Raw genomic sequence first — 19,109 nt, 5'->3', positions numbered from 1 at the left:
GAATGATGCCACAATACAAAGACAAGATGACCAGCTTTAATAATTGGCTCAAATACTGGTGTCATTCTAGGGGGATCCAATGTCTGTCTGCTTGGGATGACATGCTGGACAAGCCACGCTGCTTCGCAAGGGACGGCTTGCATCTGTCACCACTGGGCTTCCGGATATTGGCTAAGGCTCTTGCCTCCCCCATAGTGCCTTTTTTAGGCAAGGCTCAAAAGACAAACCCACCTCCTTAGAAAACAAAAATGGAACAAAAATTAAGGGTAATGCTACTCAACACCAGAAGTCTAAATCTCAAGATGCAGGCTCTCGAAGCACTCCTCAGTATGGAGAACATTGATGTCTGTGCAGTAAATGAAACCTGGTTCAAGGCTCCTGAGAGCACCCCAGTGCTACCAGGCTATACCTCGTATCATGCTTTTCGGCCCCAAAACTCGGGCCAAACCAAAAAGGGAGGGGGAGTGTCCATATTCATCAAGGACACCCACACCTCCAGGTTAGTGGCAACACATGAAGCATCAGAGACCATCCAGGTGCAACTAACCATAGGCAAAACTGCTATACAACTGGTAGCATGTTACAGACCACCCTCCCATTCTCAGGAACCCCACTCAGCCTTCCTGAAGACATTGGAGGATATGAATGTCTCACCAAACACCATCATATTGGGAGACTTCAACTACCCTAACATAGACTGGGTGCATTATTCTAGCCCAAACACCCTAGCCCAAAGGTTCCTGGAATTCATAAATTCAAACGCAATGGAACAGTTAGTCACCTCTCCCACAAGGGGAGATAATATACTAGACCTGATCATCACAAACATGGGGACAAAGTGCTCCACACTGGAAGTATACCCTTCACTAGTGAGGTCTGACCACAAACTAATCACCCTGGATATACATATCCCACCTCCACCCCAACACAAAAGACTACAGTGAAAAACTTCTCAAAAGCCGACTTTACACTTCTTAAAACTGAGATGGTATCCTTTAAGCCCACTGGGACAGTGGAAACCACATCCCACAATGCAGAATCCTTCACAAATGCTTTCTTCGGACATCTCTAAGAATGCATGGATCATGCAATCCCAAATAAAACCAAGACCCTCTCCACCAAGGGCAGGCATCCTGTCTGGTGGACCCCATCCATAAACAAATTGTATAACAAAAGAAGGAAGCTACTGCACGACAGAGCAAAATCCCATAAAGAGAAGGCATTTCTGATCAGCACTAGTAGAAAGCTACGTTCTCTCATAAAAACATCCAAGGCCAACTTTGAGAGAAAAATCGCTATGGACACTAAAGATAACCACAAGGCCTTCTTCAGCTATGTTAGAAACCTGGGCGGAAACCCTCAGATATGTTCAGAGTTAGTTCACAATGACAAAAAATACACTGAACCCACAGATATTGCCAACATTCTGGCAGACAGGTTCAGTGCAAATTTCTCCCCTCCCTCACCCCCAAAAGAAGAAATACTTATCCCAGATGACTGTAACCTCCCTGTCATCTCAGATGTCCAGGTGAGAACCGCCCTCAGCAAAGCTAAAAACACAGCATAAGTGGGACCCGACGGTATCCCAGGTTGCGTGCTACGTGAACTCCAAGAGGAGCTAAACCCGCACATAAATATGTTATTTAACCTTAGCCTTACTACAGAATATGTACCTGAAAACTGGTGTACAGCAACAGTAGTCCCACTCCACAAAGGAGGCACCTCTACTGCCCTGGTAACTACCGCCCCATAAGCTTAACCAGCCTGGTCTGCAAAGCTATGGAAAGAATCATTATGGAACTAATAAACAGAGACATTGGGGACTTACAGACACTTGATCCCACCCAGTTCGGCTTTGTAAAAGGCAGATCCTGCCTTTTAAACCTGGTTGACTTTTTTGAAACAGTCACTAGAGCCATTGACGAGGGCAAAGCAGTCCATACGGCCTACCTGGACTTGGCTAAAGCTTTCGACACAATACCCCACTCTGGCATCATAGACAAGCTCAACAACTTAAATGTAAATCCATATGTCATAAGATGGATGGCAAACTGGCTAAAGGATAGAACCCATAAAGTCAAAATCGCTGGAGCATTGTCAGACTCAAAGCCAGTGACAAGTGGTGTCACACAGGGCTCTGTCCTGGGATCCCTCTTGTTCGGCATTTATTTTTCAGATGTGAAACCAAACATGGGAGGGTTGTGGTTGACAAAGTTTGCAGATGACTGCAAACTAGGCGCCATAGTCGATACACCAGCTGACACATACATCCTACAGAAAGGCCTCACTGAAATGGACAACTGGTGCCGGAGTCATGGCCTTAAACTAAATGCCAAAAAATGTGTAGTCATCCCCTTTGGGAAAAACAAAGTGCCCACAAATTATCACATAGGTGGTAACCCACTGAGTACAGAAAAAGTAATCAGAGACCTGGGGACCCAAGTCGATAGTGACCTCTCATTTGACACCCACATTGCCAAAGTGGTTAGAAAGACTTTTTACCTTGCCCACCTTATCATGAAGGGATTCACATCCAGATCAAAAGAGGCCATTGTGCCCCTGTACTCCTCCCTTATCAGGCCTATGATTGAGTACAATGCCCCATTTGGTATGTACCTCACCCGGTACTTGCAACAGCTAGAGAGACCCCAAAAGTACCTCACCAAGAGCATCAAGGGTCTCAAACATATGTCATATGCTGCCAGACTAAAGAAACTCCAGCTCTATCCAGTAGCATACCGCCTACTCAGAGATGATCTATGCCTGACGTACAAGGCCATGTCCAACCAGGAATTGATGGACATGCTCCACCTCAAAAAATCCAAATCCATCAGAACCACGAGAGCTAAAGATTTGAACCTCAGCACAAATATGAATAGGACATGCTGGAGGGACAGATTCATAACTTAGAGGCTTCCCATACTCTGGAACAGAATCCCAGTTTATGTTAGGCAGAGCCCCTCACTGATTCTCTTCAAGAGAAATCTTGACGAGTGGATAGGAGATCGTAGGTTTACCCCAGGGGTCATCTCTGTGTCACTACTAGACAGAGGCACAGTATTCTAAATCTATTCTGTTCACTTTTGTACCATTACATGGGGTGGCGAAAGCCACATCACTATGGCTAGGCTTATAAATGCCCCAGGGCAGATAGCCTAGTACCAACTATGAAACTACAAACTGATCCTGTAGGAGGTAATAGAAATGCTTATGGTTACTCCTGCACCTCGAGTAACAAACCTTTGATAATGCCTTCTTCAAACACTTCAAGGAACATATTTTATCGGTCTCTCCATTATATCTCATCCATCTCCCCCTTATTTCTTCTAATTTGCTTTGCCCTAATCTACCTTCATCCACAATCCATTCATTTCTTTCAGACTTTTACACTATTTTCTACTTTAAGGAAATATCCTCAATTGTAATCTTGAAACTCTTATGAACTCCAAGAGTCCTCAAAAACATTTACTTTTATATTTTGCCTTTCTAAATATGACTGCACTTTCCCTCGCAAAACCATTAAACTATGATTTAAATCCCCACTCACATTTGGTATCACTCACTCCTCTTTTTATTCATGCTTTCATCCCACCACTTCATCTGCTGTGTAGGATTTTGGCCTAGATCTGTGCCCATTAAGAAAGATTTTGAAAACAACCGTCTACTCTCATGTTATAGACTATATTAAGAAATGTAGACTTCTGTCCTGCAAGCAACATGAATTTAGAACATAGTTTCAGTATTTCATATGTTATCTATATATTAACCCTATTTAAAACAATATGGATAAGTAGCTTCTACCCTGTTCTTTAGGTGTTTGATGGAAACACTTGAATGTGTTGGTCACTCATTATTCTTAGTGAAACGTGTAAAGCCTTTGTTTGGAAATTGTCTCATGAAGTATCTCCATGGTTAATTACCAGAACATTGGTTTCAGGTCATCTCTGGCACTAAATCTTTAGATATTGGAAACATGAATGGAAGGGTCCTCAGGGGTATATTTTGCAACTCCAAGGACTACAGTTTTGTGAATGTGGGAAAACTATGGTAACTTGCGGTATCTCAAAGCAATCCCCACAGTCTAAGGTACAGCAGTACTGGAATTACTATGTACAAGTCACAGGGATGCAGAGCCACAGCCCCCACAATGAGAAGTATGGGTGGGGAAAAAAACAACAAAATAAGCATGTTAATGTCATAGCAGCAAGTGTCATGATTTGCTATATTTCTTGTGGAATTGGCCTTTAATTGTTTAGCTGTGGCACTTACACATCTGATAGAGAACCACTACACTGGGGTCTGTCCTGGGAATATCCTCTTATCTTGCTCTTAATGATCTTATTTACTAAAAATGATATAATCACAGTAATACAAAGCAAGTGGGCTTTGTAGCCATTTACACCTTGCCAGTAGCCTCCATAGACTTCACTTCCTTTTTAAAGGAACAACAGGCCAGTCTCAACAGGGTACAATCCTCCAGATGTCCTTTTTGAAGGATAATACTGTGGTGTGTTGCTTAAAGTGTGGTGGAAGTTTGTTCCAGATAAGGGGTAAGTGTGGTGTGACTAATTTGTTCTCTCCGCCATGTTTTTTTATTTGCTGAAGTAAGTTTTGATCCCTGGTTATAGTGATAGTGTAACTGTTTAGTTTGTGGAGATATAAGAAGTTTTGATCCCTGATTATAGTGATAGTGTGACTGTTTAGTTTGTGGAGATATAAGAAGGCTTGTACTACTGGATCCATAATGGTCCAAAAGGTAAGGCAGAAAGCACCCCTAAGGAGTCTACAGGATACTGAATAAATGGACACTACTTTCAAACTCTCCTGGTAGCTCTTGTCTTTTAAGCTTCTAATCTTTTTAATTAGGAACCTCTGGAGTCTTCCGTTTCCAGTTGCTTGATATGCCTAGTAAGATACATCCCAAAAGGGGCATTGCAAGCAATAATGCCTGATCAATGCAGAATATGGAGGGGCAAGGACTTCCTTGGCTCTAGATGAAATGTCTTTTGCAATCAGTTGTGCCAGGTAATAATATTTTCTAACCATTTGGGAATGTGATGGCCAAAGGGAATGGACTTATCTACACAAGTTCTAAAGTCTCTCACCACACTTCCATTTGAAGAGAAATGTTGTCTATACTATAATATGGATGAAGGCATAGTTTACAAAATGTGATATTGCAATATTTAGTCACAGGATCAAAGGAGGATTATAGGAGGTTACAAGGCTATCGGACTAAAGGTCATTTCAAGCCTAGCCATTTCATCCCAATGTAATACCAGAGATACTGTAGTCAAAATGCAGGATTGTATTATATGAACAGGTCAGGCTTAATTTGTTAATCAGTGCACATTACCTAATAATTAATGAACATTAGACAGAAAGCTAAATAGAAGACATTGACAGGGTATGCAAAGATGCTGATCTGAAATACAGAAAGCAAAGGTTTTAGTAAAGGTACTTCTACTATTACAGCACATAACTATTTAAAACACAAATTTAAAAGGCAGACATCTATTACAGCACATAGAAATTAAAAAGGTAAATAGGCAGAATTTTTTTCCTATTAGTTTTTAAATAGACAGGATTATTAGTAACAAATCTAGCTGAAGATTTACAGAGACAAGTTAATATGTAATTATGTTTCAATTTACATATATTATAGGTGCAAAAAAGACAGTTTACCAGTTATAACATGTTAAAAATTGCCCAGGTATAATTAAATCATAAAGTTAGGAGATTCAGTTTAAAAGATTATAGCAAATAACCAATGACTGGGTGTGGTATACTACTGATTTACTCATGGATGGTGTGGTTTAATCATGTGAGAGAAGCCCAAGTTATTAAACAAAGGCAACCATGAGTAAATCTTCAATATACCACACCCAGTCATTGGTTATTGCTATTATACAGTGACATTATTTAAGAAAAAGATGACTTACCTTTCTTAAATAATGTCTTTGTATAATGGCTCCATGGTGTTCTTCTGCTTTGTTAGATATCCTGCTTCTTTTTTTGATGTACTGCACATGTGTATGGGACTTACATTCCCACTCTTATGCAGTACATTAGTGCTTTGGAAAGGAAGCAATGGAGAAAAGAACGTCTGCATTGCTCCTTTTTTTTAAGTTTGAAATTTGGAGACTTTAGAGGTATGAGAGAGACAGGATGGAGGAAATACAAAGAAAATAAGGTAAGTTTCTTTAGTTTTCTATAATTTACCTGATTTTCCTAATATTTTTTTTCTGTCCTTTCTCTTTCATACCTCCGGACTGTCTGGATTTCAATTTTTATTATTATTATTTTTTTTATGGTGAAGAAAACTTAAAAAGATATAGCATATATTAATGGAAGAAAGTCCGGGAGACTGGACCTTTTCCATTGGTATAGGCTTGATTTACAACAGGCACATTGGTTGGGCTGACCAATCAGCATGTGTGTTTTTGAATGTTAATGGGTAGCCATTGTATAATTTCAAATGTCCATTCCATTTATTTGCACAGACAAGGTTTTAGTACGTGACAACTCTAATTTTTAATTTGTACTGTCCTCTGTATTTTTGGAAACTGCTCACCTACCTCTGCATCTTTAGGACTCCCTGTGAGGTGTGACAGCAAGGAACAAATACCCCCATCTATAATCCACAGCCTTCCTACACTATTTTATAAGCAACTTTCAGTTCTAAATACTTGTCTTTTGGAACTATCCCACTTACCTATATTTTCTTCTAAACCTTTTGCTTTTAACTTTAATAGTTCACAAGTAAACTTATATAATTCTAGTGAATTACCTTACATCGCTGATTGTTTTTTGACTATGCAAGATTTGCTATTCTGGGCCAACCTACTCCATTCGCCCTTGCGGCTCACAATGCTCCCCTACCCTACCACCATTCCCACCCACCCTTTCTTTCATTACATTTATACCTATACAAACCACACCCCTTTTCCCAATTTGCCAATCATATCTCCCCCACCAATCATCTCCCCACCCACCTCCCCTGACCTACCCACCTTGACTCAAACAATCCCTACTACTCCCAAAGCTCACATTATCCTCCCACTTTTGCCTCCCCTAGCCTACCCAACCCCATCTCTCCCAGTTTATCTCTGTAACCTTCCCCAACCATGTTCTACTACCATGTCTTTCTCTACCACTCCAGTCTATCAGGCCTTCTCTTCCTAGGCTATAACTCTACAAACCTCCACAATTATAACATACAATACAGTAGCTCCCCTACTCTATCAAGCAACTATTACCCCACCTGTAACCAAATCTTACAGTCAAATCAGCCCACAACTTTACTCTTTTACCTATTCCCTTCTTTACTGTCTCTATCATAAAATCCACTTGCCCATCTATCCCAACTTTCAGGTACCATCTCATAAAAACCAAACCAACACACATACTACTGCACTCCCTAACTCACATAAAACTATTAGCAGACATCCATCCTAACCCTGGCCCTAGCTATGACACAAACAAAACACAAGTACACCACCCCAACTCTAACCTAAACACCACAAACCACAACACCCCCTACTACTAATGTACAACCCCCCTACCAGACATTTCCAAATCTGACCTACTAATCACCAACTTCAATCTCAGAAGCCTAGTAAATAAGATCACAGAATTTCATACTATCTTAACCATCTACTCTCCTGACTTAGCCATTTTAACTGAAACTTTGTTAAAACCACACATCAAGGACCCTGAAATTACTCTCCAAAATTATAACATAATAAAGCAAGATAGACTAAACAAAATAGGTGGTGGTATAGCTGTTAGGTTCAAAAACTCCCTTTAAGTAGAAATACTAAATACTAAATACAAACCCACCAGACATCCCCAATGCTGAAATACACATTACATATCTACTTATTAACTCACACAAAGCCATGATTATTATAGCCATGTACCTGCACCCAGGAAAGAACCTTCCCAACACTGAACATCTCCTCTCCTGGTCCTCCACCACTTTCAGTCAAGAAACTATCATCCTAGGTCATTTTAATCTTGACCGGTTTTCCTGCTCTTCCCACAGCCACACTAGCTTTATCAATTTATACAACTATACCCAAATTATTAACTGTCCCACTCATACTGAGAAACACTCTCAAAAAGGATCTCTACTTGACTGGATATTAACCAACAAACCTAACCTGAGTTATCAAGCAGGCTGCCTTCCAATCAGCTTTAGTGATCATACCCCAACCTACCTACTAAGAAAAAGAATCCCAAACCAATCTATTTCTCCCTTAATATACACACACTGCAAGAAAACTTTTTCCTCCAATGCTTTCAACCTACTGCTACAGCAATGCGATTGGTCACCAGTAAAAAGCCTCAACCTGGAGCTTGCAATTGAATTCTTTAAAAAATTCCTTGACCTACTAAATAGTGTGGCCCCATAAGAAAAATACATATCAGATCCAAACAACTACCTTGGCTTTCCCATGCCACTAAATTTCTTATCAAACAAAGAGATAAAGCTAAGGCTCTAGGCTCTATACCAATCTACCAAAAACAAAAATGATCTCACCTCATATCAGCAGCTAAAGAACCAACAAAGAAGTGTATAAAAAAATGACAAAAATACTAGTCCCGAACCTCTTAAGTAAAGTTCCTTCACAACTCTCGTAAATTCTGGCAATCTATTAACTACCTCCTTAACCCAGAAGAGACGAGGTCCAATAAAACTGTAACGTATTTTATTCAGGCGGAAATAAAACAGCGTTTTCGCTTCTATAACAACAGAAGCTTCTTCAGCATATCACCAGTTACAAGCGCACATAATTTAAAACCCACAAGAAGCATGTGACTAGTTCAACTAGTTACGGGTTTAAAGGGAAACAACACTTTTAACTACAAGATTTCCATTTGAGAGTGATAGTGAATCCCAAAAAAACGGGTATGAACTGTTGGTTACACTTAAAAATACATCAACAAATACCTAAAAAGTATAATATTAAGTTTAAAAATGTTAAGTTTAAAAATGGAAGTAATGTATGTAATACTTCAAACCATATTCAAGATGATGGGATTATTCAACAACCCCCCCCCTGTCATTTTGTATAAAATAATCCTGTATAAGACAATTTTGTATAAAACAACTTGTTTCCCCTTCGTTCAACATTATACAAGGTTAGTAGCCATGTTTCTCCTTTTTAAGGATTTATTTACAACGGGGTTCCATTAATCATCATGTTTTGATAAAGTTGGTTAAATAATGCCTACTGCTTATCCTCATATTGCCTTTTCTTGGTGATAAGATTTGGTTTACCACTTGATATAAAAGGTATTTTGTTGACCTACATGTCTTTAAGGTTGTCTAGGTGCTTGAATATGGTTTGAAGTATTACATACATTACTTCCATTTTTAAACTTAACATTTTTAAACTTAATATTATACTTTTTAGGTATTTGTTGATGTATTTTTAAGTGTAACCAACAGTTCATACCCGGTTTTTTGGGATTCACTATCACTCTCAAATGGAAATCTTGTAGTTAAAAGTGTTGTTTCCCTTTAAACCCGTAACTAGTTGAACTAGTCACATACTTCTTGTGGGTTTTAAATTATGTGCGCTTGTAACTGGTGATATGCTGAAGAAGCTTCTGTTGTTATAGAAGCGAAAACGCTGTTTTATTTCCGCCTGAATAAAATACGTTACAGTTTTATTGGACCTCGTCTCTTCTGGGCACCTTATTGTTTATTTTTGTCTGGCGTCTTTCTTCAAGTGTTTAGTATGGCTACAGGTGTTCTCTCGAGTCCTGGTTCTCCGAACATATTTGGCACTGATAGTGCAAATAATTCTTCTGAAGCTGTGAATATCTCAGCACTATTTTCAGCGCTTTTCCAACGGTTGGACATTATCAACTCCCGACTTGACAACATTGAGAAATCTAACGCGAGTCAAAGGAGCAGTAACGGAGTTAATGCCATTGTAACCAACCGCTCTTCACCGAATAACAGCACCTTCGAGTTTCTGGCTGGGCAAGCAACCCGTCCGGCGCCTTTAAGTGTGGGTTCTTTCTTCAAGGCGGGAGCCTCTGTACACAACGAACAAAGTAACAACCGCTTGGGTATCACCGTAGTTAACGGTGAGAGTAGCCTTAACATCAGGGCTACTAGTGCCATCTCACCTTCACGTATAACTACTGGCGTGCCCACTGATACACAAGGAGGAAACGGAGAGACCGATGCGCTTATTGGGATGCCTATACTAGCCGACTGGGCGAAAAATTCCGTAGCTCTTGAATTTGGCAACTCCACGGGAATGGGCTCACTGGCGACGGCCTCTTTGGATCAAGGTAACAGCACTGATAGCATTGCTAAGAACTTAAAAGCACTTGATAACATGATGGTTAAAATAAAAAAACTGCAACTTGAAGTGTTGTATTTCCAGCAATGTATAAAGGAAGGGGTGATACCCAAGGGGCTGCGCAGTACTTTTACCCCTACAGGGTTGTTCACTGACATCACCTTTATTTCGGAATTGGAGGCCTTATTTAACAAACAGGGTTCTGAATTGCTAGAACTAATGATTAAGAACTATAATAAACACATCTCTGTATTACTGGTTGAAGCTTCAAATCTCGACAGTATTGTCAAAGCCGATATAAACTTTCAGAGATACAAGTATGATTACCAACGTTCACTTACCAGCATTGATTCTATGTTGGTCAAATTAAAAGCTAATAAAATAAAGAAGCTTGAGCGAGACAGACAGGCGTATAACAACAAAATTGCTTTTCCAAACTTAAATAAAAAACTGACCAGACTGGACACTCATGATGAACTTGAACCTTCTGTTCTTATTAATTCCAATGGGTATGAAGAGGCACATACTTCCAACCAGCTTGCCTTTGAAAACGACCAGGGGGCCTTCCCGGGTGCGCAAGGCCCACGAAGAAGCAATAGGATTAAATCCTTTAATAACAAAAATAGCCATCAAAAGCCTTTTTTAGGGAAAGGCAACCGTCCCCAGAGAAACAAGAACAGGAATTAAATCCTCCTGCTTCTGAGGCTGACACCACATTTCTGTTTGGGACAAATTCAGATGGGTGTTGTCCGACAGTCCTTTCAAATAAAAAAGGTGACTTTCTTATTTACAATTTTTCAGACGTTACCATTGACGAAGAACTAATCGAACTGTTGGCTAATGGCCTGAACTTTGTGCCTGATTACCATTTTAGACTTGCCAAGACACTTATCGATTTAAAGCTATTCGTGCGTAAACTTAATTTGAATATGTTCTTTAACAATGAAATGTCTGGTATTACGCCTGTCTTGAAGCTGTCTAGTACTTTCAACCCCCCCTTACATCCTGGTCTTTTCACTTTTGAAAAAGCTTGTGAATTGGACTTTAGGCAAATTCATGCTTCAGGGGGAGTTGATAGACCTTGTAGAAACATCTCCTCAGACCAATTGTCAGCACTGAACAAGATTTGTAACTCAGCTGTAAGGGTTATTAAACCAGATAAGGGTGGAGGCCTAGTGGTGTTTGACCTCGTTGAATACACTAGGCGTATGCTGTTAGTACTTGATACACCTGCCTACGACACCTCTTCTTTAAATGAATTGAATGGGTGTTACAATAGGATTAATGGTTATTTTAGAGATCTCTACCTGGAGGGTAGAATTACCATAGATATGTACAATTTTATTGACATCTCATACCCGAGGGTACCAGTAATGTTTGGGATCCCTAAAATGCATAAAAGCCTCACTGATCCTCCAATGCGAGCCTTAGTGGATGGCAGAAACTCCATCACCCACCCTTGTGCCCGCCTCATAGATAACATTGTCAGTAAATAGTTAAAGAACATCCCTCATATTTGTAAGGACTCCTGGTCCTTCCTTAATTCAATCAATGCCATCACCTTCGACAGCAGTTACAATTTTTTAACAATCGATGTGGTTGATTTGTACACATCAATTCCACACGACGTGGCTGTCGAATGGATTGAACTGATGATGAGGGACTGTGGAGCCACTGACAATGATATTTACCTGGTTACAGTATTGTTAGACATTGTTTTGTCTTCAAATTTTTTTCTGTTCGATGGCCAATACTACTTGCAAAAGAAAGGTATAGCGATGGGTTCCCCATGCGGTAGCAGCGTTGCCAATATGTTCGTTTCTTATTGGGAGAAACATTACTTGTTCAATCATCCTCCTTTTGCCCAGAGATCTAGATTTTACACTCGTTTTCTTGATGATGTGTTTGTGTTATTTCAGGGTAACGAGACTGATGCTATCAATCTCTTAACACACATGAACTCCACATCAGATTTTTTGAAATTTACTCATCAATTTTCAACTCGTAATATTGATTACCTTGATGTTCACCTACACAAGGACAACAACAACAATAGATTTTGCTCATCCATTCATAGGAAGGCAACTTATTGTAATACTTTCCTACATTTCACCAGTTGCCACCCTTGGAGGCAGAAACGATCTATTGTTAAAGGGCAATTAGTAAGGGCTGCCCGCATGTGTACCACTTTTGATGCATTCGAACAAGAATGCTCGTTACTTGCGGGCATGTTCAGGAGGCGGGGGTACCCTGAGGAGCTTATACTTGACTTGACTGGTGAAGTTTTATCAAAACGGAGGGATGGTGTTTATCTCCCATTGCTGTTATGTAGGGAACAAGAAGGGTTGAGTAATAACCTTTTACAGTCATCATTGAACTTACCCATGGTCCTTGATGTCAATTTGGAGGTTGGGGAGGTTTGTAGCAAACCTAATTTTTGTACAGCCTTTGTTTCTCCATTAAGCTTGGATTCTGGGTTAATTTGCTCCATTATTCGCAAGAACTGGTATTTCATCATTAATACAGGTTTACAAGAGGGGCTTGGTAATACCCCATTATTCATTTTTAAGAAAGGCTCCAATCTTAAGGAATTGTTACAGAGAAACAGTTCTGCAGATCTTATGGTTAAGTATAGGGGCACTACCACCTGTGGGTGTTGCAAATGGTGCATACACCTACGGGTAGGTAGCTCCTTTACTATGGGTAAAAGGAAGTTTACCATTAACCATAGGATCAACTGCAACACCAAATCCATTGTGTATGTAGCTTTTTGTGAATGCTGCAACGCGTTTTACGTTGGTAAGATGGACCGTCGCTTTAAGGACCGTATCTACCAACATCTATACGCTATTAGGAATCAGAAGAGCGACAATGCCCTCTCCAAACATATATTGAATAATGGTGGTCATAGCTTCAAATTCATGGGCATTGACCAAGTCCTTTGTGATAAAAGAGGTGGCCCACAGTCACTGCTATTAGAGACCCGGGAATTAGAGTGGCAACTACAGTTGGATGCCTTCTCTTTCCCGGGTCTAAATGACAATTGTAATATAGCCTCTATTTTAAAGTATAAGAGCTATTCAAGATGATGGGATTATTCAACAACCCCCCCTGTCATTTTGTATAAAATAATCCTGTATAAGACAATTTTGTATAAAACAACTTGTTTCCCCTTCGTTCAACATTATACAAGGTTAGTAGCCATGTTTCTCCTTTTTAAGGATTTATTTACAACGGGGTTTCATTAATCATCATGTTTTGATAAAGTTGGTTAAATAATGCCTACTGCTTATCCTCATATTGCCTTTTCTTGGTGATAAGATTTGGTTTACCACTTGATATAAAAGGTATTTTGTTGACTTACATGTCTTTAAGGTTGTGTAGGTGCTTGAATATGGTTTGAAGTATTACATACATTACTTCCATTTTTAAACTTAACATTTTTAAACTTAATATTATACTTTTTAGGTATTTGTTGATGTATTTTTAAGTGTAACCAACAGTTCATATCCGGTTTTTTGGGATTCACTATCACTCTCAAATGGAAATCTTGTAGTTAAAAGTGTTGTTTCCCTTTAAACCCGTAACTAGTTGAACTAGTCACATGCTTCTTGTGGGTTTTAAATTATGTGCGCTTGTAACTGGTGATATGCTGAAGAAGCTTCTGTTGTTATAGAAGCGAAAACGCTGTTTTATTTCCGCCTGAATAAAATACGTTACAGTTTTATTGGACCTCGTCTCTTCTGGGCACCTTATTGTTTATTTTTGTCTGGCGTCTTTCTTCAAGTACCTCCTTAACCCAGGTAAAACCTCCACCCCCACCACTTCCACATCCAATATCTCCAAATCCATAGCATCTTAATTATACTCCCAATTTATTAACTCAATCACCTCCCTCCTAGATAACCACCAAAACCTATCTCTGTCTGTCCCCCCCTACCTCTAGCATCACCAACTCTTTCTCCTTTAAACCTGTCCAAATCTCCTACATCAAAAAGCTCCTCAGCAACTCAAAGCTGCTGCCTAGCTGCAGGCCAACTCCCCAATGAAATCTTAAATATTGTTGCCCCATCTATTGCCTATCTTATAACTATCCTTATCGATCACTCTATCTCCGAACAATATGCACCTCACCTCTGGAAAATTGCACACATCATCCCCCTCCACAAGGGTGGCCCCAGCAGAAAAATCACATACTATTGTCCCATTGCCATCCTCCCACACATAGCTAAAATCCTAGAAAAATCTATTCACCAAAAACTTCAAAATCACCTCATCAACAACTACCTACCATCCCACTCACAGCATGGCTTTAGGCGCAAGTATAGTACTAACCAGACTTAATATAATTTACTGACACCATTCATCACCTCATGAATAATGGACTCTTAGTCTCGGCAATTTTCCTTGACATGTCAAAGGCATTTGACACTGTCTCCCACCAACTTCTCCTAAACAAACTTGCCACTTACCATCTCAGTTCATCAACACTTACATGGTTTCAGAGCTACTTATCTGACCTTAAACAGGCCACCAAATGGGAAAACAATCTCTTTCATCTGCTACCAGTGTCCACTGGTGTACCCCAAGGGTCCATACTCGGACCCCGCCTTTTTATCCTATTTACTAATAGTATAAACTCAGCAACCTAACTCGCTGTAATCATATTATATGCAGATGACACATCCCTTATCTGCTCTTCTGTTCTGACCCAACACTCAAAGAACTTCAAATCAAGACTCAAAAATCATTTCAGGAAACAGAAACCTACCTATCCAACCACCAGCTCATTCTAAACCCAAATAAGACCAAACTTATGATTTTCACCAACAAACCATCCAGTAAACACTCTCCATCTCTCTTTATTAATTCCACCAATGGAACCAAAACTGAACCCACAAACCATATCAAACTCCTAGGTGTAACTATAGATGACAGGCTGAAATGTAATGTTCACATTTCCCTGGCAATCAAAAACGTCCATGCCAAACTCGGATCTGTCTACAGTACAAAACCTTTCCTGACAAACCAAGCCAGACGAGCCACTGCTAGATCCCAACTTCTATCTACCCTACTCTATTGCTTACACATATTTACACACCTGTGCAAAAATGACCTAAACAACCTATCATCCTGCTATAATAAAATTGCAAAATTTGCCAGCAATCATCCCCATAGGGGATAGAGACCAGACACAGTCATTTAGTTAGTTTGTTTGGACTGATATGCAGAAAGTCATTGCAGTGCAGTCCTCAGAAGTTTGGTACAGACACCTGAGAGTGAGGTCAAATATCTAGCATTCCCAAATATTAATTATATTATTCAAGAGGAAAGGAATATAAATGCAGAAGCTACATACATAGTTATCAGCACTGTTATTGGAGACAGTAAGATTTGATCAGTATATTGTTGACATCTATCTTCACTGTACATAATGCATAATTCTTAACCAAACTACAGTGTATGTAGACTTTTATTCTGAATGGTACAAGAAGATTTGGTATATAAAGAAGAGACTGACACCTGTTCAGCACAGTTCTGGGTAATTAAAAGATAAAGGCATTCATGCCAGTCTTATTCCAGTTTCTTTCAGTTATATTTCCAGTTCATTCCAATATTCCGCAGTCATATCAATTCTTACAGATGGCTTCTACATTAGGCATAAATAACATGTATATATATATATCATCAGAACAGACTTTGCAGAATTACATTACAGCTCATATTATTTAGTCATTAGTTTTTTTTTTTCAAAACAAGTTTATTGTTTTAACATATAAGAGAAATATCATAACAATTTTATACAAATAATTAAAAATAGGTATTATTATAATATTCAACAAAACAACTAAAGTATTTACAAAGACATCCACTACAATCAGATCAATTAATTAAACTAAAATACTGTGCTATTGAAATTAGAATTTTTTTAACAAATTTTGTAAATTATCCCATACAATAAAATGTGATGTTTTTCTAGTTGTTCTCATTCTAATTGTGCTTATTTCCATATGACACATTATATTCATAACATTTTTAAATTCATTGAACGAAGGAGGTGTATCTGAAATCCAATTTATAGTTATTATTTTCCTAGCCACTGCTAGGATAGACCATAACAAGGGAAGCTTAATCTTTTTAACACATTGAGGTACAGGTGTGTTGAATAATATAAGAGACTTAGAAATAATGAAATTATCTGTAAAAGAGCCTGCAAAAATTCATTAATTGACTTCCAGTATTCTTTCAACTTCATACAGTCATAAAACATATGAGCCCAGTCAGCATAAATTTCTACATTACATCTCTTACATAGATTATCTTTATTATTAATGTTATTCATCATCAAAGGTGTATAAAAAGATCTATGTAAAAATTTCCATGTATAAAGTCTCCAGACAATGGAAGATGTAGTTCTATAAGCAGATTCCAATATATATTGTTTATCTTGTTGAGTTGGTGGGTCCCCATTAATAGAGGTGAAATAATTCCAGTATGAATCTACATTGTAAAAAGTTTCTGGTCTGATAATTTTATGTATATATGAAAGTTTACCTTTATCAGAAACTTTATGCTGTAAATTTATTATCAAGTAATCAATCAGTTTTGGAATAGATTCTTTAACTGTTATAGACATTAGATCTATTCTATCAATGAGATGTTGTCTAAAGATCTGAACCTCTAACCAGCAAGTTTCTCTTAGATCAAATTCTTGTTTTAAGAAATCTAGATTTTTAACTTTATTATCAGATATCAGCTGATACCAGTACTTTAGATTATTATCTATAGCTAAATGAGCTCCTTCAGAAGTAGATGACATAAGCATACCCTGAGTATAAATTATAGGAATACAATAAAATTCCATTCCCTATACTTAGGGTGCATGAATATAAAGTTACGATAACTAATAATAATATTTAATGGGTAACAGACCATATGTTTAGGTGTAATAGGTGAAGTACAAAATTCCTTTAGCAACCACAACATGGAGTTATTTATAATCATATTTTTATGTGTTAAGGAGATTTTCATGAAGTGCATACTAATTAGCTCCCAATAATCTTTCCATTTTGACAGATGACCGATCTATTAATAAAGTAATCACTTTTATATTAGAAGAGATACTATATAAATTAAAGACTGAAAAAGAAGTACACCCTTGAGACCAGCTATTAGTATGTTTCTTTAATGCAATCCTAGGTCTATTAGGTGCCCATAAGAAATTTAACATTAGTGTATTCAGTTTCTTGATAGTTATTTTTGTAGGTGAAAGTATTATTGATTGTATTAAGTATAAAATCTTGGGGAATATTATCATTTTAATAATTGTAAGTCTCTCCTCCATAGTAAAAAACATATTATTCCAGGTATTAAAAGATTTTGTATATTAAGAAAACAGGTATTATAGTTATTATATATAATAGATTTAATATCTTTAGAAAGTATTATACCTAAATAAGTTATCTGACCTGAGTTGGGTACATATTTAGTAAAATCACTAATGAGAGTATTATTTCGTGTATATATAGGTAGTATTTTAGTTATCTCTTCATTGAATATTAAACCAGAAATACTTTTAAAATTCATCATTTTATCAAATAAAGACTGCATAGAAGAATTAGATCCTGCTGATGTAATTAGAACATCATCTGCAAAAAGTTGAATTTTTGATGTTGTATTTTCTTCTATTTCAAAACCCTCTATGTCAGTACTGTTTCTAATCAAATTAGCCCAAGGCTCCATTACTAAAGTGAATAATAGTGGAGAAAGTGGACATCCTTGCTTTGTACCTTTAAGAATGGGTATTTTTTGTGAAACATATGTTCCTACCTTAATATAAGCCAGCATTCCTTTGTATAAATGCTCAATTAAATCTACAAATGCATCAGAGAAATTTGTGCATTTCAGTAAGGTAAACAGATAGTCCCAACTTACTGAATCAAATGCTGAACCTATATCAAGACTAATAAGTGTTAAATCTTTCTTTCTCCTATTTGCAAAATCAATTAATGTTAAAGTTCTTCTTATATTATCAAAAGTATTTCTATTTACAATGAAGCCCGTCTGATCTATGTCTATAATGCCAGGGATAATTGTCTTCAATCTATCAGCAAAAATACTCATAAACATTTTATAATCAACATTAAGTAATGAGATGGGTCGATATGAAGAACATCTAGTTGGATCTTTATTAGGTTTTAAAATTGGTGAAATAAATGTATATTGCCAAGATGGGGGTTATTAACTCAGTTTGGGCCAGAATAAAAACCTTATGTATTAATGAATATGTAGTTTTAGAAAGGATTTTATATATCTCTGGTATAATACCATCATTACCCGGTGCTTTGTTTGATTTAAGCTTATTTATTTGTGTAATAACTTCTGTATATGAAATACTCTTGTCCAACAGTTTAATCTGTTGTTTATTAAGCTTTTATTCATGTTTGTGGTTATAAACTCCTTTATTTTATCTTTAGGTTCCATGTTAATGTTGTTATGGTTAATCTTGTGAAAGTGATTTCTAAATTCATCCAGTATTTCTGGTATACTAGAAACATTCTTCTTTTCCTTAGAGAAAAGATTTCTTTGATATGGTTTTGTTTATTCAATCTTTTGTTTTATTTTTAAGTCTATATAGGTATTTGGGGCTTATTGTATAAGACAAAACTTGTATTTCTCTAAAGTTATTTTAACTTTATGAGTTAAAATTTCTTTGTATTTCTCATTTAGTTTGTTTATTTCTTCAATAACTTTCTTGTCCATAATATTTTCTTTATTATTATG

The sequence above is a fragment of the Protopterus annectens genome, chromosome 4.part0, assembly GCF_019279795.1.
Source record: "Protopterus annectens isolate FY-2018-M chromosome 4.part0, PAN1.0, whole genome shotgun sequence".
Taxonomy (NCBI): Eukaryota; Metazoa; Chordata; order Ceratodontiformes; family Protopteridae; genus Protopterus; species Protopterus annectens.
Note: the sequence above shows the minus strand (reverse complement) of the source record.